The sequence below is a fragment of the Tenrec ecaudatus genome, chromosome 14, assembly GCF_050624435.1.
Source record: "Tenrec ecaudatus isolate mTenEca1 chromosome 14, mTenEca1.hap1, whole genome shotgun sequence".
Taxonomy (NCBI): Eukaryota; Metazoa; Chordata; class Mammalia; order Afrosoricida; family Tenrecidae; genus Tenrec; species Tenrec ecaudatus.
This window is the reverse complement of record NC_134543.1, coordinates 73,347,056-73,373,073: the sequence shown is the minus strand read 5'-3', so window position 1 is coordinate 73,373,073 and position 26,018 is coordinate 73,347,056.

Here is a 26,018-nt window from a genome sequence, read left to right as displayed (position 1 = left end):
CCCCCCTCACCTGCCCCACCCCACCCCCTCCTCCAATGTCTATGAACATATTAAAAAAAAACACCCTTTTCTTTGCAATAAAGAAACTCTGACTTTTTGAACCCAGATAGTTCAAAGTTTTATTTTGCACACAAATATTTAAATGAATTAAATAGTTCTGAGGTTTGTTAAAAACAAACGGCACCTTTCTTTTCCATTCTGCAGAGCCCGCCTACTTTCCATCTTTTAGCTGCTTCTTTGCCAACTGCCTCCACCCTTCCTTTGGGTATATGAATCCTACGTGTTTGCATTAGTAGGAACATAGCCAACCCAGGTAGAGGAGTGTGATTCCCGTTCTGTTTTTAAACAACCTTTTCCTTTTCTCTGAAACGCATAATGATTATTACTTGCTTAGTGTTGCACCAATTTAGTAAGTCTCTTCTCCACATGCTGGTCTTTCTCAAAGTTATCTATTTGAAGCCATCGGTCTAGGAACCTTCTGACCTGTCTCAGTGTGGACTGGTGTCTTCCTGTCCTTGTGTACATCCTGGGACGTCCCTGCCATTTGGGGATGCTCCTCCTTTTCCCTGGGTTGTTGGATCTCTTGTCTCCTGCATCTCATGTCATCTTCATTGGCTTGCTCCATTGTTCCCGTATATCTTTTGGTAGCTCTTAAGAAAGATTCATGAGAAATTTATTTTATTATATTTTTTGGGTGAGCTTGTATGTCTATAAGTTTTTTAATTGATTATCAATCTATATCCTTCTTAATATATAACTCTGGTCCTGAATACATTTTCCTTCCTAAAGAAAGCATTGCTCAATTACCTTCTATCAATGTTATTGAGAATTTCAAAACAATACAATTTATGACACTTTATGTGTGCCTCCCACTCTAAGCCCAAAGTCCATGTCCTTTGATGTCCTGAGGTTTCAAAATAAAATGTTTTGTTGTAGATGTATTTTTGTACACTGTGTGGGCCTTTTTACTTTAGAAACTCATTTATCATTTTGGAAAATTGTTTTACTTCTGGTTTTCTCCATTCTGGATTCTCTGGACCCCACTAGAAACTCTTGTTTTCCCTAGATGGGACCTCTGAGATGAAGCCATTGTCACTTGACCTTTCTTCTCATCACTCCCATCTGTTTACTTTGCACTTGCTCTCTGTGAAGGAGCCCAGGAAGCATGGGGCACTGCTGACCATGTTCTCAGCTGTTCAAATCCACCAGCTTTTCTGAAGGAAAAGGATGAGACTTTCTGCTCCCGTAAAGATTTACAGCCTTGGAAACTCAAAAAGAGCAGTTCTCCCTGCCCTGCAGGGTCACTATGAGTCAGTGAGTTTATTTTATTTTATTTTTGAGTCGGTGAGTTTTATGAATGGCGGTATTGCCTCAACTTTAGTTTCAGCCATTGTATTGAGGTATTTGTTTCTGGTCTCATGCTTTAGTATTTCCAGTGTTCTTCTTCTTCTTCTTCTTTTTTTTAACAAAACAAATATTTCTGTTTTAAAGCAAACCTTACTCTTGCTTAATACTTATATCTGCTAATATTTCTATTTGACCAAAACATTATCTTCTCGGAATTGCATGGCTTGTTTCTTTCAGCTAGATTTCCCACCCGCTTTGTTTTGGCCTTGTTGTATGAGAGCTTCCCCCAGGTTGCTGCTAATTCTTTGCTGCCTTGCCTGCTCATAGGTAGGAATCAGAGACTGAACGTTGACTGGCTGCTCTAATTGTGTAGGCAGCCCTTGTCGATGGTTAATGTCCCTGTCTCATTGCTGCTGAGTCAGTTCTAACTCATGGAGACCCAGTGGGACAGAGTATGACGACTCCATTGGGTTTCCAAGGCTGTCATCTCTGTGGAAGTCGACTGCCTTACACACCTTCCTCCTGCATCGGCGTGGCTGGTGGGTCTGAACCACCAATCTTTCTTTCATTTAGCAACTGAGCATTGACCATCACTATAAAGGGACCTGAGTGGGCCAATGGCATTATCTTCTTGGGCTAATCAGCTATCCTACACAGGAGATCTCTAGACTTTGCTGCCAATGGTTGAAGAGTCAAGACTGGGAAGAAGGCTAGGGGCGCAGCATTCAGAATGACCGTGCTCACCCACCCACCCAAATCCCCCCTGTTTTCTATGTGATCCTTTGACCCAGCATCTCTTTGATTTACTCGCCTGGGAATAGACTTTGTGTCTTCTGTAGAATCAAAGAGCGATGCAGCAAATTAACTTTTTAGCAACTTGTAAGACAATTTTTGATCACTATGAATCATCTTCCTGGAGCCCCGGTGAAGTAGTGATTATGCGTTGGGCTACTAGGCTCAAGGTCAGCTGTTTGAAACTGCCAGCCACTCTGTAGGAGAAAGATGAGGTTTTCTAAGTCCATGAAGATTTACCGCCTCGGAAACCACAGGGGTGGTTCTACCCTGCAGGGTCTCTATGGCTTGGAATGGACGCAATGGCAGTGAGATTTGGGGAGTTAATCTTAACTTTAGCTTTCGTGAGTGTTAGCTCATTGATTATATACTGATCTGATTTCTAGTTCTCCAGAGAAATGTCATTTCCTCTCCCACTTGTACCTTTGGAAAAACAAACCCAAACAAACAGTTGTATTAGTGTTAGTGGAGTTTCTTAGATGCATGTGTTAATCTTCTATTTCCACTCAGCGTTTCTTAGTTTGTTTGTAGAATACCCATGAACACCTGGCAGAACAAACACTCTATTAGCAAATACTTCTTTATTATTGCATTCATGCAGATAACTAATTTCTGATTTCAGAATCATTAAATGCATTGTTCCCTCGGGCTCGTTCTCTTTCTACTTTACATACCGAGGTCACAAAAGACAAATAGGCTCTTATCACTTGTTAACTAGGGATGGGAAGAATGTCGGGTACCAGGAAACTTTTCAATATCTCTTATCCATTTTTACAATGTGTGAATTAATATGCATTATTTTTACAGTTAACTAAAGCTATTTTAGAACAAGGGAAAAAAGTAAAATTTAGCCTAAACGGATTTTTCAAATCCTTCCCAGGTTCAAATGCTGATTGTGCATAGGGCTAATGGAGAACTAAAAATGGAGAACTCTTTTCATATTTAATGGAGTAGCTAAGACAGAGAACAAAACCCCTTCAATCATTCTGCCCCAGACGTCAGAACTGTGCCCTGCTACATGCACGCACCACCCAACAACCACCCCCCAATCTTTTGTATTTTTCTAGGCTAGAAAGATGTTTTTAATGCTTGCACTTTATATTTATATTAAAGACATCTTTGGGAAAGTTGATGTAGATTTTCTCATAGTGCTGGTTTCTCATTTCTTTTTCTTGGTGCATAAGACTATAATGATTTTCCATACCAATTCTAGGACACAATTGCAATTCTGTTTCTCTTCTTTAAATCTTTTACGATTTCTGCCAACAAGCTCTATAGCGTGACGTACAACTACTATATACAATACGACTACAATTTACCAATTAATCTTTTTTCTGAGACCCTCATTCCTTCTGAACTATGACTTATTTGCTGAATTCTCCCAAGGTCTTGGTGCTGAGCTTTCTTTGCTCAGACACTTTGTCCAGCTTAGAATTCTTTCTTCTGTCTTAGTTTACCTAACTCATATCTGTTTTCACAAGCCTGTCTCAAATCTTACCTTTTCCAGTAAAAGTTGCATGTTATTATTCTACCTGGGACTACTGTCATTCCTCACCCAGGATTCTGTTTACTTCCTATGGCTCTGACCACATCCTGTTTGTGCAGCAGGGTGTGTGTGTGTGTGTGTGTGTGTGTGTAATTATAAACTTCTTGAGGGTAAAAATGATGAGCTGATTCTAGTTCATGGTGCTCCTATGTGTGTCAGAGTAGAACTGTGCACCACAGTGTTATCATTGGCTAAAGGAGTCCCTTTGGCTTAGTGGATTATGGGTTGGGTTGCTAACTACAAAGTCAGCAGTTCAAAACCACCAGCTTTTCTTGGAGAGAAAACTGAGGCTTTCTGTTCCTGTAGAGATCTATAGCCTCAGGAACCCAAATGGAGCTGTTCTAGTCTATCCTACAGGGCCGCTATGAGTTGGAATTGAAAAATGAGAGTGATTTTTTATTTTTTCTATTTTTTTGTGTCTTAAAGACCTTCTTGCCAGGCCTTTCATCTAAGGCTCATCTGAGAGGACTGGAACCTCCAGTCTTTGCATTAGCAGCTGTGACTGATCATCCTTTGCACTTCTCAGGGTCTCCTCTGTACATGCAATTCCATATATGTAGCTCATTCTCAGTAATGCCAACAGAAATGAATCGTTTCATTTCCATATGTTCCTAACATTGGCAGAACCACTATACACGCTATTCATTAGAGTTTTAAAAATACATTTCTTCCTAAAGACATTTTCTTGAACAACAAAGAGATCATTGCCTAATGCTCACGGCTGATTTTTAAGCAACTTGAGTTAGGGCAGTTAGAAATATGAACGCGTATTAGGGTTTTCTGCATCCAGGTCTTCGCTGCTGATGCCATCGTTCCTGGCTGACTGATGGATGCAGCCATCTGATTTTCTGTTTGACGGGAGCTGACTGCTGTCATGGGAAAGAGAACACACGGAGGCCTGGTGCCTGGCCGAGTCAAGCTGGGTGTCGCTAGGCCCCGGCAGAGGATCTGAATAATCTGGGCACAGGAGAGAGCACGTGGGAGAAGATGATTGATGAGGGAGCGTCTTATGGTTGACAGAAGACGCTAGGTGCTGGGTGAGGGGGTTAGCCAGTGATTGAGGAGAGACCCTGGAGAAGGGGCATGGTCCCTATGTGATTAGAAGGGTCTAATCAGCCACCTGCCTGGGGTCGACAGCGATACACAAAGGGAATTTCGAAGGGGAGAAAAGAAAGGAAACAGCAGTGATAATACCAAAAGGATCTTTTAAATGCTAGCAATCTGCCTGAGCCCCACGATTTCCTTGCTGTCTCCCAATTGCACTTAAAGTCCTCCTCCTCACTGATATCCCTTCCAGGTTTGTCTGTAAATACAGGAGGATTAGAAAGTGAGACTAATTGGGTTACTGCAGGGATTTCCCTAAACCCTGTTCATGCAGTTGGGTCCTGGAGGGTGTGGGGTGGGAAGGGAAGAGGGCCAAGGAGGAGGAGGAATCGGACAGTAGTTGTGGAAATTTCCATAGGAGCATCTGTAGAAGCCGCCCTCTTTTTCTCTAAGTACCCATTTAACTTGATACTCGGCAGGAGCTCTGGCTTTCCACTTTAAGAGTTTCAAGCCATTTAAAGTTTCCTAGCTCTTGACCCTTACCGGGGAGCAAGCAGCAAGCGTTAAAACTAGGCGATGAATTAGATCCTCGCCCATCTCGGAAGGCAGCTGCATTTAGTTAAAGAAAGCTATTCGACTTGTTTCTATGTGTTCTTCACCAAGCCTGAGCGTGGTACCCTGCAATCAGACACAGGATGAAACATTGAATTTATTTATTTTTCCTTGAGCAATCAAAACAGAAGTGTTAACCTCAGACAAAAATAAAAATATTCCAAGAGAACCTTTTATCTAAATCCAGTGGCTCTATGAACCAGCTCTCTGAAGAGCTGTTACTGGAGAATAAAAGAAAGCTATGAAAGAATATACTTAGTGAGCCTCACAATTTACTCTACCTCAGTTTTAGGTGACATGTACTTTGTAGCAGGAAAATCGGTTAATTTGGCTAGAATGATGCTTTAGTTACTCACTTATTTTTTACGGAGTGAGTACAAGAAGACTGAATAAAGTGCAGTTATGTGTTACTCAATGGCTACGATGGCGTCTGTGAAATAGTAGGTCCCTCTGCAATTTGCACAATGTGCGCTGCATGATGCAAACTCCACGTTAGCTCTCGGAGCGGGGCATGCAGGGCTGCATCCGTTGTGCCCCGGGCACCCCCTCAAAACCACTGTGGGGAGGGACGGTGTGCACACTTGGGCTTTGGACACCGCCTGCTCTCTGGGAGTCACGCCCACTCCTTTCCCCACAGCTCCCCAGACTGGAACGTATTTGGACTGGAGAGAGAGCGCCAGGCAGATACCATCTCCAGTCTTAGTAGAGTCTTCAGCTATGTCCCATTTCCCATTAGAATTTCTGAGCTCTAGTATACGTTCCGGGGGCCACAGACCTGCATGTGGTTGGACCTGGCCTAAAGTGGGATTAGCAGCACATCCCTCTGTTGAGGCATGTGGTTGATTTACATGGAAATGAGACTGCCTCTTGAACTGTCCGCTCAATGATGCTTTGACTTGGAAACAACTTTCTTCCTGAGAAAAGAGAGCTTGCGTTTATTTAGAGCAGATTGGCTTTTGTCGGACGACTGTCTGAAACCAGATTTCGAACTGGTTCAGTCATGGCTGACACAGCCATACCAGAACACACTCAACGTTATAAGAGGTGGATGTACTACTAGCTGAGTGACGGGAATGGAAAAATCATGGGGTGAAACTCTGGAGTGGGAAACATGGAAGAGGTGCAATGAACCTTTTAGCAGCCTGACGTGGCTATCAGACAGACACTGGTCAAGGCTGTGGAGAGAGCAACACATCCCAAGAGAAGTAGTCAGCAGCCGTCGTTGAGCCGGGCACTGCCGCAGAGCTTCTGCTGTGATGCAGGGGCTCTAGCAGGGTGTTGGCCCATTATATTTTCCATTCTGGGTTTCACTCACATCTTCTAAATTCAGGTTCATTTTGCTTTCAGTTCTTTGGCCATAGCTGAACTGGGCAGAATGGTCCGCAGACCTGTACTAAGTACACAATACTATGGATGTGTTTTAAGGTGGCTCACTTTGGGAGAAGGCAGCCTTGCTTTCCTGACCGACCACAGGCTCTGTCTGCTGTGTGTGGCCATCCTTGTTTGGCCAGCTGCCTTCTTTTCCTGAGCTCACCTATCTTCGTTGATTCACAGGAGGCCCCCTACAAAGGGCACAGCTTCCATATACATTTGCTTCCATATAGGGACTTGCTAACAGCCTTCTCTTAGCAAAGGATTTCGGTGATTAAAGGCATCTGACACCAGTGTCCTGCAGACCAGCCTGTGCCCTACTGGCATGGAGCCGGCCTGCGCCTGCAGGCTTTTATCTCCTTTAGCCTAGAGAACCGAGGTGGGGGGAGGGGAGAGGAGGGAGGGAGGGGGCGGGGAGGAGCCTGTCGGTTAATCCTGGAGGGCCATTGGAGACAGAAGCGCTTACAGTGAGTACAGTCGGCAGAAGCCCGGCTTTTTGTTCTTTTATTTAAGAGAGAAAATTACAGGAGAAGGGCGAAAGAAGGGGACAGCTTTACTGGCTACATAGCTAGATGGTTTACCTTCTGCTTTGGGCAAAGAACACTTTGCTGATTTAAATCCTTTCTGTGAACATGGGGGGGCGGGCTGGGGTGCGGTTAACTCAAAACTGGCTTGTTAGGGAGCTAGCAGAACCCGGTCTTTGTTAGTAAACAACTCATGGCATGTGTTCATCTGTGTCTTTAAAATGGTGACTAGAAGCACAGTGGGAAAAATCTCTCCCACAAAATAAAAAGGGGCCTTTCAAATCTGTATGACTTGCAGCGTTTGCACTGGGACATCGCATCTCTGGATTTGTGCAAAGGAAAGGATTTGATGGCTGTCATTTTTAACTGCAGCTGGGGCAGAGGTGGGATTCTGCCGAGTGCTGGAAGGGTGTCCTTGGGCTGCAGCACTGGAGACCTGTGCGGAGGTCACTGGGCTCCCCCAAACTGGTTGATTGCTCCTGGCCGGTTAAGCTGCGGTGGCTCCAGAGTTCTAGGTGGGGAACTGGCTCAGGTTTTCCATTTTCAAGGCCAGAAGTTGTCCAATGGCCTTTTTGTTTTAATTCCTGTAATTGGAAATGAATCTTATCGTAAAATGCCTTGAACGAGAGAAATAGAAATGTAACATTGTATTTGGCTGATCATATAGATTTGTGCTGAATTCCTTACCAGTTGTTTTCATTTAAGTGGAATAATAATAGATTGATGGCAAGCAACGATAAAGTTGTTAAAATACAAATATACATAGAAAGGAATTGAGCTTAACTAGTTCCTCTGAATCAACATAGACTCAATGGCAGAGTGAGTCATAACGGCAGGACAAATACATACACAGAGTATTGCTCTCACTCTCCATCATTTGAAGCAGTTTTCTTTTAAGTTATACATTTAAGTTGTCTTTGAAATCAGATGAGATTTTGTAGAAATCAGAAACAGTGTTTAGTCAGCTTTGGGTGTTCTATTTCAATTCAAACTGCTAGAGTAGAAAAATGAAGCATTGACAGTAACTAGTGTTCATGACAATGAATAACTATCCATCTTGATGGTTCCCAAACATGCTATGAGCACTTGAAAGTCTTTTCTCCATGACAAAGTAGTATGTGAAGGAAAGTAAATAGAAGTTAAAGTGAAACTTAAGTGCACCTCTGTTTTACTTCCCTGGGTTGTGGAAATTCTGTTTTTCTGGTCTGATCAGTTAAATGTGGAAACACCACAGCTAGGCTCAAAGTATGTAGATACAGGAAAATCTTATTTTGACAGCTTGCATTAAGGTTCCGCTGCCATTTATTCATGAAGGAGCCACATGCCCTTTCTTTTCCAGCTGCAATTTTGTTGAATGCTTTAATTCTCTTTGTTCTGTACTTATACAACCAAATCTCCATTGTCAGTCTTAAACTGCAAACTCCCAGAGAAGAGAAACTTCCATTTTCACCATAGATTGTGCAAGTAAGGACACAAATGCTTTTTTCATAGTAATAATCCGTATCTTTCATTAAACTCCTGTAAAAACCAAACCCACTGCCAGTGATTCAGTTCTGACTCAGAGTGAGCTTATATAGAGTTTCTGAGTTTTTATGAAAACAGGAAAGAATCTCATCTTTCTTTCTCAAAGCAGGTGATGGGCTTGAACCACCAAGCTTGTGGTTAACAGCTCATCATCTAACCCAAAGCTCTACAAAGACTCCTCCTTCCTTTCCATTGGTTAGGGCATATTTGTTGATGATGTTTTGTAACAGGTAAAACAGAAGACCATCAATTAGAATGGAGAGGTCTCTCAGTATAGGCAGGATGCTTCCAATTCCTTTAAGATCTCTGGATAAATAATGCTAGATGATTACAGTTTCTTATAGTCAGACAGATTTTTGTTAATCAGCTAGCTAAATTTTGTAATTTTACAAGTGAGACAATGGGAAACAGCCCGTTGAGTTATCTGGAAGCATTACACACTGGGTCATAAGCTGCATTGAGCTTATTGTTTGGTATGTTTTTTTCATTTACAGTTGGATGGATATATATTCCAGAGTAGACCTGTTCTGATTTAGGATTTCAGGTAAATCACCATGATACAATATGGGCAGGCTCTCGGGCGGGAGTCTGGGGTGAGTGGGTATATGTACATCACCTGGCATTTCAGGTCTGGTCTAGACAGCGTCCGTTTGGAAGAGGGAAGCGTGCTGGCACCGATGTCTTCTCTGTGTATCACCCACCCGTCCTATGACCTTGAGCTGGAAACCTTTATTCACTTTTGTGTTATGGGTATTGCATTTCTTCTCTGGGTGGTAGTGAATTAATTAATAATTTAAAAATCATTCGGGAAAACAGACTTGGAGCCTGCATAATGCTGGGGTATGGTTAAAAGCAAAAGAACAAAAATAAAGAAACATGGTATGGTAACACAGTCTGAGTTGAGTTTTATCCCTTCCAGTGAAATTTTTTTCTATAGTTTTATTGGCCTATAATTCACCTATTATACAATTCAGTAGTTCAGCTACATCTAGAAGAGTTGTATAATCGTCACCACAATCAGTTTGAGAACATTTCCTTCACTTAGGAAGGAACGGAGCTCGTTATGAGCCCCTCGTTTTCCTCTATTCCCCCTAGAAGCCAGTTACTGTTTCTGTAGATTTACCTATCCTGTATTTCATTACAGACAAACACTAAACTCGAGCCTCAAGCTAACAACAATAACAAGTAAAACAGATAAACATCTCAATGGAAGAGAAAGCAGAAAATATTAAAAACTAGAACCAATTTACATGCATTATAAGGGCGAGCAAACAATAGGGGACTAAATTTTCACTTAACCGCATCTGCAACATCCATGTTGTCACACCCTGGTCAGAGAGGGTGCCAGGGGCTTCCTCATCTACTGTATAGCCCCTTTCCTTTTAAGTGGAAACAGCTGTAAAATGGGTCAAAAGGGAGAGCCAATGACAAGATACTATATTTTAATCTAACCATGTCTGGCATAATGGACTTTACAGTGTTCTCTGGCTGATAACAGGCCTAGCCACAGCCCTCAACTATGATCAGAGGGGATTCACCAGAGGCTTAATCCACATGGTTACCACCCTGCACATGGATTTCGGGCTTCCACTGTCATCCATAGCCTTCAGCAAACCAAGTGTTCACAATTTAAGCTCTGATACTAGTCCCCTTTTGGATTTGGACTTTAGTTTTTACAACCCTTGCATCACACAGGCTGGTGTGCTTCATCCATGTGGACTTAGTTGATCCTCACTTAGATGGCTGCTTGTTTGAAAACAAACCCATCAGACCCCAGATGCTATTCTTTCTGATAACTGGGCACCATCTAGTTTCTTCACCACATTTTGATATAGCATCCATGTCTTCTGTGATCTCTTCATGAAGTGGAGCATCCAGCAGGGTCATCATAAGAACTAATTGTTCTTAGATTAAGGCTAGAATTAAGTGCAAACCCCAAATCCCTTAATGCATCTTTGGTTTATATGTGTCCCTGGTTCACCTTAGGGACATCATTGCCATTTTACTCTCAAGAGCATTATCAATGAACTTCCTGGGGTATTACTTCTACTCTTCCAGTGAAATTTTGATATGTTCTACTCTGATTTTGAAAACAGGTCTAGTATTGGTGCTGTCAAAAAACCCCAAAACTATAAGAAGGGTAGTGAAAAATGTGTGGACTGATTTGTCTTCTTACAATCGATGGAAAATGCTCTTGAATTGAACCCTAAAGACAGAATTCTATAAGGCAGCTTTTGTTTTTTGTTTCTGGTTTTATTATTTACAAATAACTTTGAAAAATTTATTTGAAAGTAATTCAAAAATTGGATGTCCGAAAATTGAAGAGGGAAAACAGGTCACAACACTGTAAGGCTTATTCTTAAGTTCAGCAAGTCTTTTCAGCTTCTTTTCCTTTTCCTGGATGGAAATTGACATTCTCCTCCTCAGAATGCCTAGCTAGAAAGATGTTTAGTTGTGCTTTATTGACTATACAAAGACGTTCACCACGGGGATCTTAGCAATTTGATGTGTAGAACCCAGGGGGGGTGGAGGGCATGGAATCCATGATATATATTAGGAAAGTAAACATTTGGAAGTAGCCGCCTGGTATCTAGACACCCTGGTGGTGTAGAGGATTGCATGTTGGGCTGTTAAGCACATGGGCAGTAGTTGAACAACACCAGCTGCTCCTCAGGAGAAAGATGACTTTCTACTCCTGTAAAGCTTTACATTTTCCGAAGCCCACATGGGCAGTTCTACTGCGTTTTATGGAGTCACGACAAGTCACAATTGACTCTGCAGCAGTGAGTTTGGTTTCCATGTTATCTATTTATTTAACAAATAACAGAAAAGAGCAATACCTCTTGAATTCAGCACTATTTCTGTTTCTAAAAATTAGAACATCTTCCATCTCTAGCTGTTACATGTATTGAAGATACTGGTTATAATCATCAAAATTCTGTTTGGGCTCTTTTAATAGAAAAACCTAAAATAATGGTGGCTTAAAGAAGATGGAAATTGATTTTTCTCTTGCATGAAGAAATTGAGGGACACCACTCAAGACTACACGGTGGCTCCTTGTTATTCCCTGACCCAGTTGATTCCAACTCACGGTGGCCCTCTTGACCAAAATAGAAGTGATCCATAGGATTTCTAAGTTGACCAACGTTAACAAAAGGACACGCCTCATCTTTCTCCTGTGGAGCAGCTGGTGGGTGTGAACCAGCAATTTTCAGTTAACAGCTCAGAGCTTTACCTACTGTGCCTGCAGGGCTTCCAGGGATCCAGTATTTCTGCCCTTCTGCTCCAGCATGGTTTATTCCGCCTTTTCCAAAGCATTGCCTGCTCAGAGAGGGCAGCTAGAGTTCTGGTTATCAAGCCCCAAAGCAGGCTCAAAGGTAGAGGAGGAAGAGCAGAATGGCAACAAGGACACTCTTCCCAGTTGGGTCTGCTCCCTTGGAACAGTCTTTAGAAATCCCATTTCTTTCTCATAGGCTAGACTGGTGGTGCTGTCAGGTAAGCCTTGGACTGGTGACGGCATGGTCAGCAGTTCAAAACCACCAGCTGCTCCACAGAAGAAAATGCTTTAGATATTTACAGCCCTGGAAACCCTACCTAGTGTTGCTTTTGAGTCAGAGTTGACTCATCGGTTGTTTTTGTTTTGTTTTAAAGCCACCTCCCGCAGCTAGCTGCTACAGAGATAGAGAACGCAGTTTTAATTCTGGGTCGAAATATGCACAGGTAGAAACCAGGATGATGTTGCTGAGAAATTGCCTCCTCTGAGAGCTGGGGAATGGATGTGTGAGGTAGCCAGAACCATAATGATTTCATTTTGTGTTCCTTAAATTTGCTGCATCTTAAGGCTACGATGTAGAAAATGAAAACACCTCTTTCTGGTTTTGCTATGAGCTATAGTTTCTTAATTTAGAAATCTGGCTTAATTTAGAAATCCTGTTTCTTCTGTGAAGTATCATTTCTTTATTTGGCAATCTTGCTTTACTCTTGCTCTCTTCTTTCCTCTTTCAGCTGTTCTGGAAAGCAGCAAGGTCTAGGCTTCTCCATGTTAGCCATGAGTGTCACTCTGTCCCCACTGAGGTCACAGGACCTGGATCATCCCATGGCTACGGACGCTTCACCCATGGCTATCAACCTAACACCCACCGTGGAGCAGGGTGAGGGAGAGGAGACAATGAAGGACATGGATTCTGACCAACAGTATGAGAAACCACCCCCACTGCACACAGGGGCTGACTGGAAGATTGTTCTCCACTTGCCAGAAATTGAGACCTGGCTCCGGATGACCTCGGAGAGGGTCCGAGACCTAACCCATTCGGTTCAGCAGGACTCGGACAGCAAGCATGTGGATGTGCATCTGGTTCAACTTAAGGTAAGGCAGGTCTCTGGCCTCAAGGAGCATTCAGGACATACATCTGAAGAAGATTCTGGTATCTTCTTCAGGGATCTGAGTTCTGTCATTCCCACTATGGAAATGTCTAGAAAGAAAAATTGCATAACAATTTCAAAACGGCGATTCCTGTAAGCAAACATAGGCAGAATGAATTCTTTCTTGCCTACTTCATGTGCTGATTATCTAAACCAAAACTGGCCTTTGGGGAAAATGTGGAGGAGTGGGGAAAGAGAAGGCCCTTTTTCGGCAGTGTCATAAAAATTGGTTGAAAGGAGTGAATGTGTTTTCAAAAGATTACAAAGGGTTTAATAAAAATAAAACCTTTTGTAGGTAGAACTACAAACTGAGCTTTGATTGCATGTGTGCATGTGCTTTTTATCTTTATTGACGTTGATGCCGTCTCTGTGCAAAGAATGGATTCTGGTCTGATAGGGAAGGGCAGGCATTGTCCTTTGAGAATGAGTCTCTTCACCCAGGCACAGAGCATTGTGCAGAGCAAAGGAGCTTTTATATCAAGTTACTGAAGTTCAGACATTGAAAAAAAAGTGGCCTGGTTTGGAGAGTCTTCTAAAAGCCTAAGTTTAGGTCATAATGGAATGGGGGTGATAATACAGAGTGCTCTTAATAGGTTTCTGGCCTAGAGACACCCCAAATGGTGGGAACCTTGTCTTCCCATAACCATCTCTCTCTTCTAGGCCTCTGGCAAAAATTCATGTTCACTTAACCAGCAAAGCAAGGCAGCTTCGTGACTGGTCATGATGTTGATCCCAGTCCCCAGTGTAAATTTCTAGTCAGTGCGATAAGATCATCATAAGATGTATTCCCCTACATAAGCCAAACCACTAGCTAGAGTTGATTCTGACACATGGCGCGACTCCCTGTGTGTCACAGAAACGCTGGGCTCCGTGGGGGTTTCAGTGGCCGGGTTTTCAGAAGTCAATCACCAGACCTTTCCCCAAAGGCAACTCTGGGGGACTCAGACCAACACTATTTTGATAAGCAGCCTGGCGCATTAGCAGTTTCCAATACCAGGGCTCCTTGTCTGTGTTCGAGACTCGATTGTGACTCATTGCAACCCCACAGGATGGAAGTGCCCCTTGGGTGTCCAAGGTTGTTATTCTTTGCACAAGTGGAAATGTTCATCTTTCTCCCCCAAATGGCTAACTTTGTCATTAGCAACCCAATGCAGCACCCGCTGTAACCCTAGGACTTGTTTGCCCTAAGTTTTCAAAAACCAAACTCAGTGCTGCATAGAGGTGATGTCGATTCACAGTGACCCAGTGGACAGGGTAAAACTGCCCCCTCTGGGTTTCTGAGACTGTACCTCTTTATGAGAGTAGAAAGCCTCATCTTTAGTCCAACATGTAAACCACTACGCCACCAAGCTAGTTCATCCTAAATGACCCGAACGTAAAGGCTAAACAGATTACTGGATGTTAATACTTAAGTGGCTTACCCGATATAGCCTTCAGTGAGAAAGATTGGAGATAAGCCCCAAAGCCTGGAGCCGAGATACCTCAACCTTCTCAGACTGGTTCAACAGAGAAAGAGCGTGTGGCAAAGAGAGTCTGTGTACCCCGCAGAGAGAGGTGGAGAAGAGAGAAGCAAGAGAGTCAGCATGCCAAAGTGGCTGGGTTTCTTCAGGTGAAGCAAGACTTGGGGTCTTCTCTCTACAGGTTTTTGGGAGGAAGAATATATTACAGATAGAGGATGAAGTTTCTATAGGAGATTGACTCTTGGTTTCCTCAGTCTTTCAGACTTACAGAAAAGGTGAGCTCCACTCACTGACATGGTGAGTTTGAACTGCCAAGCATCTGGTTAGCAGCAGAGCCCTGAATCCATTGTCAGTGACTTGAGCCCAGTCAATGTTCTGCAGGAGAAAAGATGGCTTTTAAGATGCTCCCATAAAGATTGCACCCCAGGATGCCCTAGGGGGCAGTTCTCCTTTGTCATAGGATTACTTTGATTCCATGGTACAAAACCACAAAATTTACTCTTTACCACCTTCTCTGCAAGATGCTAATTGTTGTTGTTATTAGGTGCTGTCAGTGAAGCTCCTTCTTAAAGCTACCCCGTTCCTTTCTAGTGGGAACCTCAAATCAGATGTGTCCTTTCCAGATCTCTGGTCCTTGCCATAGCTGATCCTCCGACAGTCTTCCAGTTTCAGTCAGACACCACCCCTTGTCAAGTCAAAGCAGGACCCTCCCCCACCCCTCTATTTATGGTCTAGCCACAAATCTGTGGGTCTGTTTCAAAAATATGCCCTCAATGCATTCACTTGTTCTCAGCGCTGCTGCTCCCACCGAGAAGCCCTGGAGGCATAGCAGATTATGTTCTGGGCCGCTAGCTGGGAGCTCACCACCTTTTCTCCGCAGGAGAAAGATGAGGCTTCTATTTCTGTAAAGATTTAGTCTCAGAAACCGACAGGGGGCAGTTCTGCACTGTCCTACAGTCGGGAACCAACCCAGCAGCCAGGGATGAGACGTGCCCACCCCGAATCAAACGGCATCACTGCCTGGGCTACTTGAGCCAGGAGTCAGGATTGATTGACGGCATGGGGTGATTCATCTTTTTGTTTCCACCTTTTCCTACAGCAGCCAGTGGGATCTTCAGAAATCTATCAGTCAGCCCTGTCACTCCTCACTTTTTATTGAAGTTATAATAAAAGCCAACTTTCTTCCTGTGGCTCTTCCTTAGTTTTCCTCTGGTCCTATCTTCAATTTCCTTTCCCTCGTTCATGGGGTCCAGGCATGTCGGGAGTCCCAAAGCAGTGATAGAATAGTTCTTGCCACGTGCTGTTTGCTGTTACCTCTGCCTAGACATTCTACCCCCAACTCTATGTGTTTGACTCTTGTTCCTCAGCAAGCAGTCAGCCAGAGCCCCAACCACGATCTAACATCTGGAGGCTCGCGCTGGGAGTAGGGTTGGGTAGGGGTGGAGTGTGAGGAGACGAGGCTTAAGCTTTGTGTTGGGTGAAGGACCAATGATGAAATAAGGAACCCACTGTTCACCAAATACCTAAGTGCTCTTACTGGTGGCTTTCTAAGCCCTATCATGATGCCCTCCACTGCCGTGTCAATGTATAGCTTTCAGAGCAAGGGCTGTGTAATACTTCAGGAAAATGCTCAGGGTCGTCTTGTCCTGTGGCTTTATGTTACGTGCCACTTTCTTGAAGAAACCATTCTTCTCTCTTCACAGAACATGCATCCCTTTGTGTGGCTGTCCTCTCTCCTATTAACCAGCTTTGTCTGTAAAGGGTGTTTTTACCCGGAGCTGCATGATCGTATTTCCTTGTTTGTGTTTTCCTCCATTGATTTGGATGGTCTCATTTTCCTACTGTGTCTGTCTTGCCTAGAACAGGCCCTGGAAGTTGATGGGGGTTCAGCTCACCTTCATGATCGGATGAAAACCTAATCAAACTCATTGCTATTGAGTTAATTCCTACCGATAGCAGCCCTATTAGGCCAGAGATGAAAACTGCCTCCACAATGTTTCCAAGGTTGTGGCTCTTCAGTGAAGCAGATTGCCACAACTTTCTCCTGTGGGACAGCAGGTGCGCTCAAACCACTGACTTTTCAGTTCGACACCAGTGGCTTAACCAGGGCCCCCTCAGAGCTTCTGTTAGCAGGAGGAGGCCCACACTTTCAAGCTTCTCCACAATGACGTTCTTGTCCCGCTTGCAAGAATGATTTCAGGTGAGGGGCAAAATTCAGACCAGAGTCAGCAAGAAGGTTTGACTACAAAGAGTGAGCTTATTGAAGGGGAATAGTTTGGGGAAAAGTCCAAAGGGCCTTTAGCTAGTTGATCTAAAGAACCAGCAGAATGTAGTCCCAAACTATACTGCCAATGGCGGCCCTCCCGCCACGGGCTGATTTTCTGGAGGGTCTCCAGTGATTGTGGTGTGCCTTTTCTTCCCAGGTGTGTGCATCTGAGCGCTCCAGATTCATGCTGTGCCCTGAATCAAACCCAAGGGGGTGGGCTGGGGTGGGTAGTATGAATGTCTTACTATCTCTGATCTCTTCATTGACAGGGAAATCTGCCCCTCATCTTCCTTTGTGCTGGAGAGATGGGCTGGGGGTGGGGAAGTGTCTCCACCTCTCCTTTGTGTTATTTCTGCCAGACTCCTGCCAGCGCATGTCTTCTCCCTTTGCCAGCCTCTGTCTACCTAGCATTCCTATGGTCAATTTCGTCTCTGTCCATAAACAGGCTTGCGTAGAAATCACGAGAAGATGGTTTCTCAGTGAGGATTGAATTAGGACAAAAGTGCTGAATGGGGCACTTCTGTCCCATTAAACAGAGGCCTGTGAATGGACCAAAAGTCATGGAGATTTTACTGAAACAGCAACACCGCATAGTCTCCTCCTCACTGTGCCCCGAGTTTGTGCTTGTCCCCCATTCCCACACTCCTTTCTCTTTTTCTTTAACAACTTCTGTGGCTATGATTTGGGGCAGTACATTTACTTTTAGGTCTTCTGGCCAGTAGCCATTCTTTTTCTTTTAAAAATCAAAACCAAACTCACTGTCCTCAAGTCGATGCCAACTCATAGTGAACCTGTAGGACTAGATAGAACTGGCTCTGTGAGTCTCTCCGACTGTAACTGTTGACCAGAGTAGAAAGCCTACCGTCGCCCTGTAGAGCGGCTGGTGGCTTTGAACTGCTGACCTTGTGGATCAGAGCCCATCACCGAATAACCTCAGTGCCACCAGGGCTCCTCCATTACCCTCTTTGCAGGTCGTTTAAGTTATCTTTAAAGTGCTTGTACTGATCTTAAATTTTATTTACCAGAGACTACTCTTATCTTTCTCTTTCCACATTCTTAGGGGAAGTGTTACTGTAATTCCAAAGATAAACTGCTATTATAAAATTCTCAAGAGAGTGATTGCTCTACAGCGTGAATAAAAACATTTAATGTTAGATTACAAAATAGAAACAATTAAGTATGTTATACTGAGTACTTTTTTCCTTGAGTTTTTTTAAAGTAAAAATGCAATCTCCATATTTAACTCTGGCTTTCAGATATTCTTTAGTATAAACTGTGAGAAGTCAGCCAAACTATTTTTAGAAACGGCTTTTTCTGGCTTTGGATTCAGAAGCTATGCTGTGCAAGAAAACCAGACCAAGGACTTTAAACAGTTTTGACTTTAATTGAAACTCCAATCTGGATAAAAGTATTTGAGTTTTAAACAGACAACATAGGCATCTCTGCTTCCTGACTAGCAGGCTTCTCAGGGAGAGTACGATTTTTATTTCTAGAAACATGACGTCAGAAAAGAGGCAGGCCTAGATTAGCTATCCCAGGCTGAGTGGTTGGATGACCAAGAGAAGTCGTGAAGAGATCCACTTTAGACGGATGTTCTACTCTAAACTACCTCTACATGAGCTTTGCGTTTCAGTTAGAACACGCGGACACTTTTCTGCAGGTGTTCTGATTGGGTTGTACCCGACAGAGCTGTGGCGGACATCCGGAGTAGATCCACATCATCAGGGACAAATCATCATGGACTCACCTCAGGGTGGCAGGGGCAGATGGGGAGGCGCTTGAATTCTTACCAAATCAGGGGTTCAGCACATCAGATGCACCTGATGGATAGCGATGGACGTCCAGGGTTGACGGGGCTCTGCAGAGAGGACCCATGTTACCGTGACACAAGCAATCTGCCCCAGGGGGAGGAGAGGACTGGAGGTGATGGCTTGTGCAAGGTTGCATTTCAAGCCCTGGAGCTCACCGGAACAGCCCCCAGCTGTGTGCGTGCACAGGAGGAGGCAAGGGCCCAGGGTGTAACTTAGAAGACTTATCTCAGCGGTCCCTCTCATGGGGGTTCTTCATTGCCCTTGTTCAGCAGGTATGGAGGGAAAGAGTGTTTTCTTTCTCTTACTACTGAAGCATAACTGTGCCTGGGGTGGCAGTGGTGACATTAAGGGACCACTGTGGAGCCCGGGGTCCGCAGCCTGTGACGGGAGTCAGCGAGCGAGCTCTAAGGGGAAGTTAACCCCCGACAGCAGTGCCGGCCGGCTTGGCTTGCTATGGCTCATGTCGTCGTGACCGCATAGCAAAGTGTGAAGCAGACACATTATGCCGTCTTTCAGTGGTTCTTGACATATTTAAAAGTAAGCACAAGTTTGTTTTCTGAGAACAGTGAATATTTTCCTTTATGCCCTTTAGACCACTGTTTGTCAAGAAGCTCTGGATCTCAACCCAACAGTTGGTTATGAAAACAACTTAGTGAATCAAGGGCCTAAAGCTGTAGGATAGACTTTATAAGGAAGGATAAATGTTACCTTATAAAACTTGTTGCTTTCAAGCACTTCATTTGTGAAAGCTAGACATTGAATAAGGGATTCTGACGAATAACTGATGCATTTGAAGTATGGTGCTGGGGAAAAATATGGAAAGTATCATGGGCTGCCAAAAGAAAACGTAAGTCTGCCTTCTGGCAAGCACAGTTGGATTACTCCTTAGAAGTGGGGATGGCAAGATTTTTATCTCACATCCTTCGGACATGTTATCAGGAGCAACCAGTCCCTGGAGAAGGACACCATGCTTTGGAATTAACCATGTAGCTAAGTGAAGAGTGGGTGTACATATTTGAACATGCTATTTTTTAAGAGAGAGAAAATGTTGTGAAAAGTAAGAATGGAACATTTGCTTTACCTGGATTAATTTTCCCTTTGTACTTAAACATTTTCAGAGACTAAGAGGAGGTAGATGTTTAAAATCCATAGTCCAGGACCTTACATGTATTTATTCCTTTCCCTCTTTGTTTTTACTGACTCCTTAAGTTCTAACGTCATACAGAATCCTTCACTCATACAAAGATGACTAAAATCCTTGGTTTTCTTGAGGGGCTTGGGGGAGGGGCGTGGAGACAGTGAATAGAATAGACAGGAAGTATAAAAAAGCTTCCGTTCAACAAGTTTAACGTACAGTGACACCTTTGGTTGAGCACTGAAGTCACCTGGGAAGGCTTTCATAGTTCCGATGCCTGGGCCCTCTCCCCAGAGTTGGAGTAGTTAGTGTGGGATCTGACTTCGACAATAAGGTTGTTTATTTGTTTTTAAATCTTTCTAGGATGTTCTGTGCAGAATTAATTTTATCTACCCATGCAGCAGTGAGCTGCTAGAGCCCCTCCCCGCTCCATCCCCAGTCACTCTTTGGGAAAAAGACAAGGGAAAATGGGGTATTGTGAGGGAAACCAGCCCCTAACATATCATCACGGGTCCAGTAGGCACAACTGTACAGCAATAATAAGTAGAGACTATAGTAAAGTCAGAGAGAGCATGAGAACTGGAGGAAAGGTTGAAGTAATGGAGTCAGACACATTTTATGGTAGCATGCTAACCTCCTGAATGGTCATGATTTTACGCAGAGTGCGGGCTGAGGTAAGGTGGGGAGGAGACCCTGTTTATTGCTAACCAAGGCTTATATCTACTTAGGGGGTATGTGGTTACAGGTAACCACATGTAACAGGAAGGGGCAGTACAATAGGCATACCCATCATAGAAAGGGGATGTACAATAGGCATAAGCAAGACAGGAAGGGGATGAGCTAGGGGTGTGCACCTAGGAATGGGAGGGACTAGATGTATACATGTGACAAGAAGGGCGGACCCTAGATTCAACATGGCAGCCTAACCTTGGTCACCCTTGGGTTGGCTTGACCTCCATGGGGTCTCCTACAAGGAAAGAGTCAAATACTATCCTTATCAGAAGGGAGTGGGCCCTTCTTGTTGTGGGAAAAACAGTGGTGTCTGTTTGCTCTGGATGGCTGATAACCCTTGGGAGAATAACCCCTGACCTACTCCTGTTGACCTCCAAGTGTATAGTCATTTGCCACATGTAGCAAGCAGCTCAGTTTGGCATATATTTGGGGGAGACAACTTGGGAGAAATCTGTTTCCCACAGGGTATGACCCCAACAGATCACAAAGTAGGGTATGACTACATTATTAAATAATGGCAAGATTTCATTATTACTGAGCTGCCAAAGTCAAGTCAAGTCAAGTTCAGTCAAGTTCATACATAACCTTAAACCATCACAGCCAGTGCCCCTCAGTGTTTATGAGTTTTAGATCTACATTGTTACTGTACAGATACTACTACTGTAGTAAATGTGAAATACTGGATAGCAAGATAGATAGTTGATAAGTAGGGAGTAAGTATATAACAGAAAATTTGCATTGGAAGCATTTTTAAGTGTGTGATTCAATGGCATTAAGTTAGGTGTACAATATTGTGTGACCATCACCACTATTTATTTCCCACACTTTCCCATCACCTTGAACAAAAGTTCTATACCCATTGTGTGTCTAGCTCCCTCACAGCCACTCTTAGAACTAGAAATACCTTATATAGAGCTTTAGGCACACCCACCTCTGGCTGTGCACGTTACTATGAATAGCACCTGTGGAAGTTGTGCGATCTACAACCTGCATGGCCATACCTGGTCATCTGAATAGGTTTGAAGAACAGTTGAGCAAGTTCTTTGAACACGAAAGACAGAAGGACTTTATTCCTGTCTGGAACTGAGGAATGAGGGGAATCATTGTGTTTCATGGAAACACATTTCCAAGGAGCAAGAAAGCCTTGTGCCTCAGATGCGTCTGGGTTTGACCCAGCAGCCATAAAGACATCCACAAACAAAAAGCTTACTTGACTAAAGTCTGTGTCAGATGAGTCCGTGGGCGTGTGGGGGACGATCTAGAAATAGAGAGCTCTGAGTCACTGTCACAGTTGGGCAGCAAATGACACAGAGTTGCTGGACTTGGGTGCTGGAACCAGGAAGCAAGAGTAAATCCATCAGGTGACTGATGAAAACAGCATGCGGGGGAGTCACAGGTGCCTGACTCTATCTGGCTTAATTCGTCCCCATCAGATTCAAATGTAACTGATATATCTAAACTCACTTGTGTTAGGGCTGAAGACGGTTTTCTTTGTATAAAATGTACATAGAAGAAACAAGACGTCGAACAGTAATCTCATTTTCATTTCGCAGTGTGGCTGTTATTAGTGGACTTTTTGGTATGAGTTGCTTCTGCTTTATTGTGCTACTTGATTGCATTGTTTTTCTTCATTATTTGGGTAAGGAATCCATTCCTGGAAGTTAAAGGAGGAATAGGTGAAATACAGTATGGGAAATGACCCAGTCATCTTCTGAAGACGAGGGGATGGAGCTAAGACTCACAGGAGAATCAGTTCATAAGGAGAGAATTGGCCTTGGTCAAGTTGTGAAGAAGGTCTTTAGGACTTCTTGTGTTTTTCCCCCTTTCCAGAAACCTAATTTGTATCAAAAGACCTTAGAAAGTAACTCATGAAATATAGGACGCACTACTTTATAAGGTGACTTAAAAAGCTTATCTAACTATCTGTCCTAATCAATCCATCAATCAATCGCCTATCTGTAGAAGACACGCACACATACTGATGGCTGAGCTCAAACTTTTACCTCTGCGAAGGGAATCGGTGCTATTGCACTGGCAAAGGAATCCCTCTCGGTCATGGCGAGTCAGGTACCAATGTAAATGGGGAGAGAGCTTTCCAATGAGGGCAGCTCTAGTCCCCTCACACAATGCTGCAGAGACTACCTCCTTTATGGGTGTCTCCATGCCCCATGCCAGGCATGCCCAAATAGAAAATAAAACTGATTGCCAGGAAGTCAATTCTGACTCATACTGACCCTAAAGGACAGAGTAGAACTTACCCAGTGTCTGCCCCAGGAACACTTTACTGCAGTAGAAAGCCTCATTTTTCTCCTGCAGAGCGGCTGGTGGTTTTGAACTGTTGACATGGTGGTTATTTGGCCAACACATAACCCACAACACCCCCAGGGCTCCTCAGGCATGACTTGAGTAGGAATGCAATGCGGTTTTCACACTGTCATAACTGCTACTTAGATGGTGCTTCCTGCCATCACTACTCATGTTGGTCAGGGCCGCCATGGATACACCCTGACAAAAAGTGCAAGGAAAGAGAACAAGGAACAGAACTCAAATTCGTTAAAAGTCTAGATTCCTTGGACCCATTGAGATGACAGGGTTCCATGAGTCTGTGGCCCTGAGATGCTCATCACATCTTGAACTGAAACCGATCCCCCGAGCTCACCTTTTGGTGAAGCAACAGATTGACATACCCATGATGCTCCATTAACAAACCATCTCTCTGAGACCAAAGCGTCAGCAATTCCTCTACAGCAAAGATGAGGCGATAAGGCGTTAGAGAAGCTAGAGCCCTGCAAACAGAGTAACCGAGTGCAATGAGAGGGAATGCTAATACATTGTGAAACGATATCTCCTGCCACAGAACACTGTATATGGAAATTGTCAAACAGAAACCCAATGATGTCCGTCAAGCCTTCACTGAAAACACAATAAAATAACATAAAATAGGTATTTCTAACTGCAGTGTTTAACCACCTTAGCTTCTAGGTATCCTCCTGGAGAAAGTCCACATGCCTGGGTATGGCATACTAGTTTTTTTCACAAGTTGGACCCAATTGACCTATTATTCCTTCTCCTGAACATTCCTTCCTTGCACTTTTTAGAAATCCAGGCCTTGGAACATGGTTTCCTTCTTCCTGGGAAATATCTTCATTCGATATCTGAGACATCTCTGCATACGAAAATTTCTGTACATTCTCCAAATCCCAGCTACAGTATTGCTTTTTTGGAAGTATTTCACAGGGCAGGCTCATTATTCTGCATGTTCTTCCCATACTTGTCTACAGTGTCTGCTGCAGTATGATTATAAGATCGTGATAAGTGAAGAAAAGTTAGTTTTGTTAAGGATTTCATCCTACTTGTCTCAAGAGTCAGTGCTCAAGGAAGCAGCAGTCAAATCAAAAGACATTGCATTTGGGAAATCTGCACAAGACCCCTTTAAAATGTTGAAAAGCAAGGATGTTCCTTTGAGGATGAAGGTGCCCCTGACCCAAGCCATGATATTTTCAGTCACCTCGTATGCATGAATGTGAAATTTGGGACAGTGAATAAGGATGAAGACAGAAGACGAATAGATGCATTTGAATCATGGCGCTAGTGAAGAATATTTAACCGTTCCGTGGACTACCAAAAGATCAAATAAGAGTACAGCCAGAATGCTCCTTTGAAGCACGTATTTAGGACATGTTATCAGAAGAGACCGAAGGAGTCCTGGTGGTGGCCTTAATGGTTATGTGTTGGGCTGTTAACCACAAGGTCAGCAGTTTGAAACTATCAGTAGTTTTTTTTTGGAAAAATACATGGCTTTCTACTCAGGTACAGATTTACAGCCTTGTAAACCTGCAGGAGCAGCTCTACCTTGTAAAATTGGGTGGTAAGTATGAGTTGGAATTGACTAAATGGCAATGAATTAGGAGTCTTGATTATTAGGAGAAACCAGTTCATAGAAAAGGACACCATGCTTGGTAAAGCAGAGGGGCAGCAAAAAATAAGAAGGCCCTTGGCAAGATGCCTCCAACTCTGTGCCCAAATATGATCAGGACTCTGAGGGTGGCCTAGGCCTGGGCAGCGCATGGTCCATCCTGTTGTGCAGTGTCATTGTGAGTCAAAGCCAAACAACCTCATGGTCACGTGGTTTTGAAGTCCGGGTCAGTCAGGATCAAAATACCAATCAAATAACATGTTTAGACTTCTGAAAATTGGTAGTTCTCACAGCTACTCTAGAAATTTGAGGGTATGAATATTTTAATTTTCTCGGGTCTGGGGCAACATAATATCCAGGAGATTTCTTACTTTGGGGTTATCACTAAGGGTGAGAAGGGTCCTCACCACCTCAAAGTTTCCGTGTTTAACATTTGTGAAGTAGTATGCGAATACACCTTTAGAGGCAAATTATGTTTATAACAAAACTTGATGTCATTAAAGAGTGGTTACTAAAAAAACAAAAAACAAATAAATAGTGGTTACTGCAGAGATCTTCGCAGGTGATGAGCTATTTTAGGTTTCTTTTAAAATTGAAATTATTCTTTACTGTAGTTGGTACTGAAGACTATGTGATTTGTACAGACGAACCCAAAGATACCTCATGACCACAGCAGGAACTATGGAGTGCCCTCGGGGATCTGGTGATGTGGTGGGCTCTGTATAAATAGGTTAAGTGGGATGGTTTCTTCCTTGGGTGGAGCATTCCGTTAGATTTTAGTTTTCCTTAGTGAGTAAGGAGCGGCGTGGCTCAAAAGGGATCAGAAGTCCGTAAGGACTGCCAGAGTAGCTGCCATGATTTGGGTGCATGTGACTGGACTTTTGCCCTTTCCTCCTCTTCCTGCCTGCTCTTTGTGATCCAACTGCGTCTCTCTTTACATTTATTTAAACCAGCGGTTCTCATCCTATGGATCGCGACCCCTTTGGGCGTAGAACGACCCTTTCACAGGGGCCACCTGATTCATAACAGTAGCAAAATTACAGTTGTGAAGTAGCAATGAAAATAATGTTATGGTTGGGGGTCACCATAACATGAGGAACTGTTTTAAAGGGTCATGGCATTAGGAAGGTTGAGTATCACTGATTTAAATGATCATAAATTAAGATGTAGATGTATTAAATTTATATTAGAAAAACAGTGACAACCCCGCCCCAGAGCAGAGAGATACGATTTTTTTATTGCATGTTCGCTATTTACTTATTTATTTTTAAATCACTAGCCTTAGTTTTTCCAACAAATCTACAAGCAATTCTATTTTGTGTCAGCCATGGGATAATAAATAAGAATAAATTATTCATAGCTATTGACTGTGGTTATCCTAAATTTCAATATATCTTTTAAAAGGCAGCTCATAAATGTGTTGCAGGTTTTCTAGACCACATTTACTAAAGCTTAAAGCAAAAGACATTTCAGAGACTCTGCAACTCTTTAACATGATGGTCTGGTTATGGCTTTT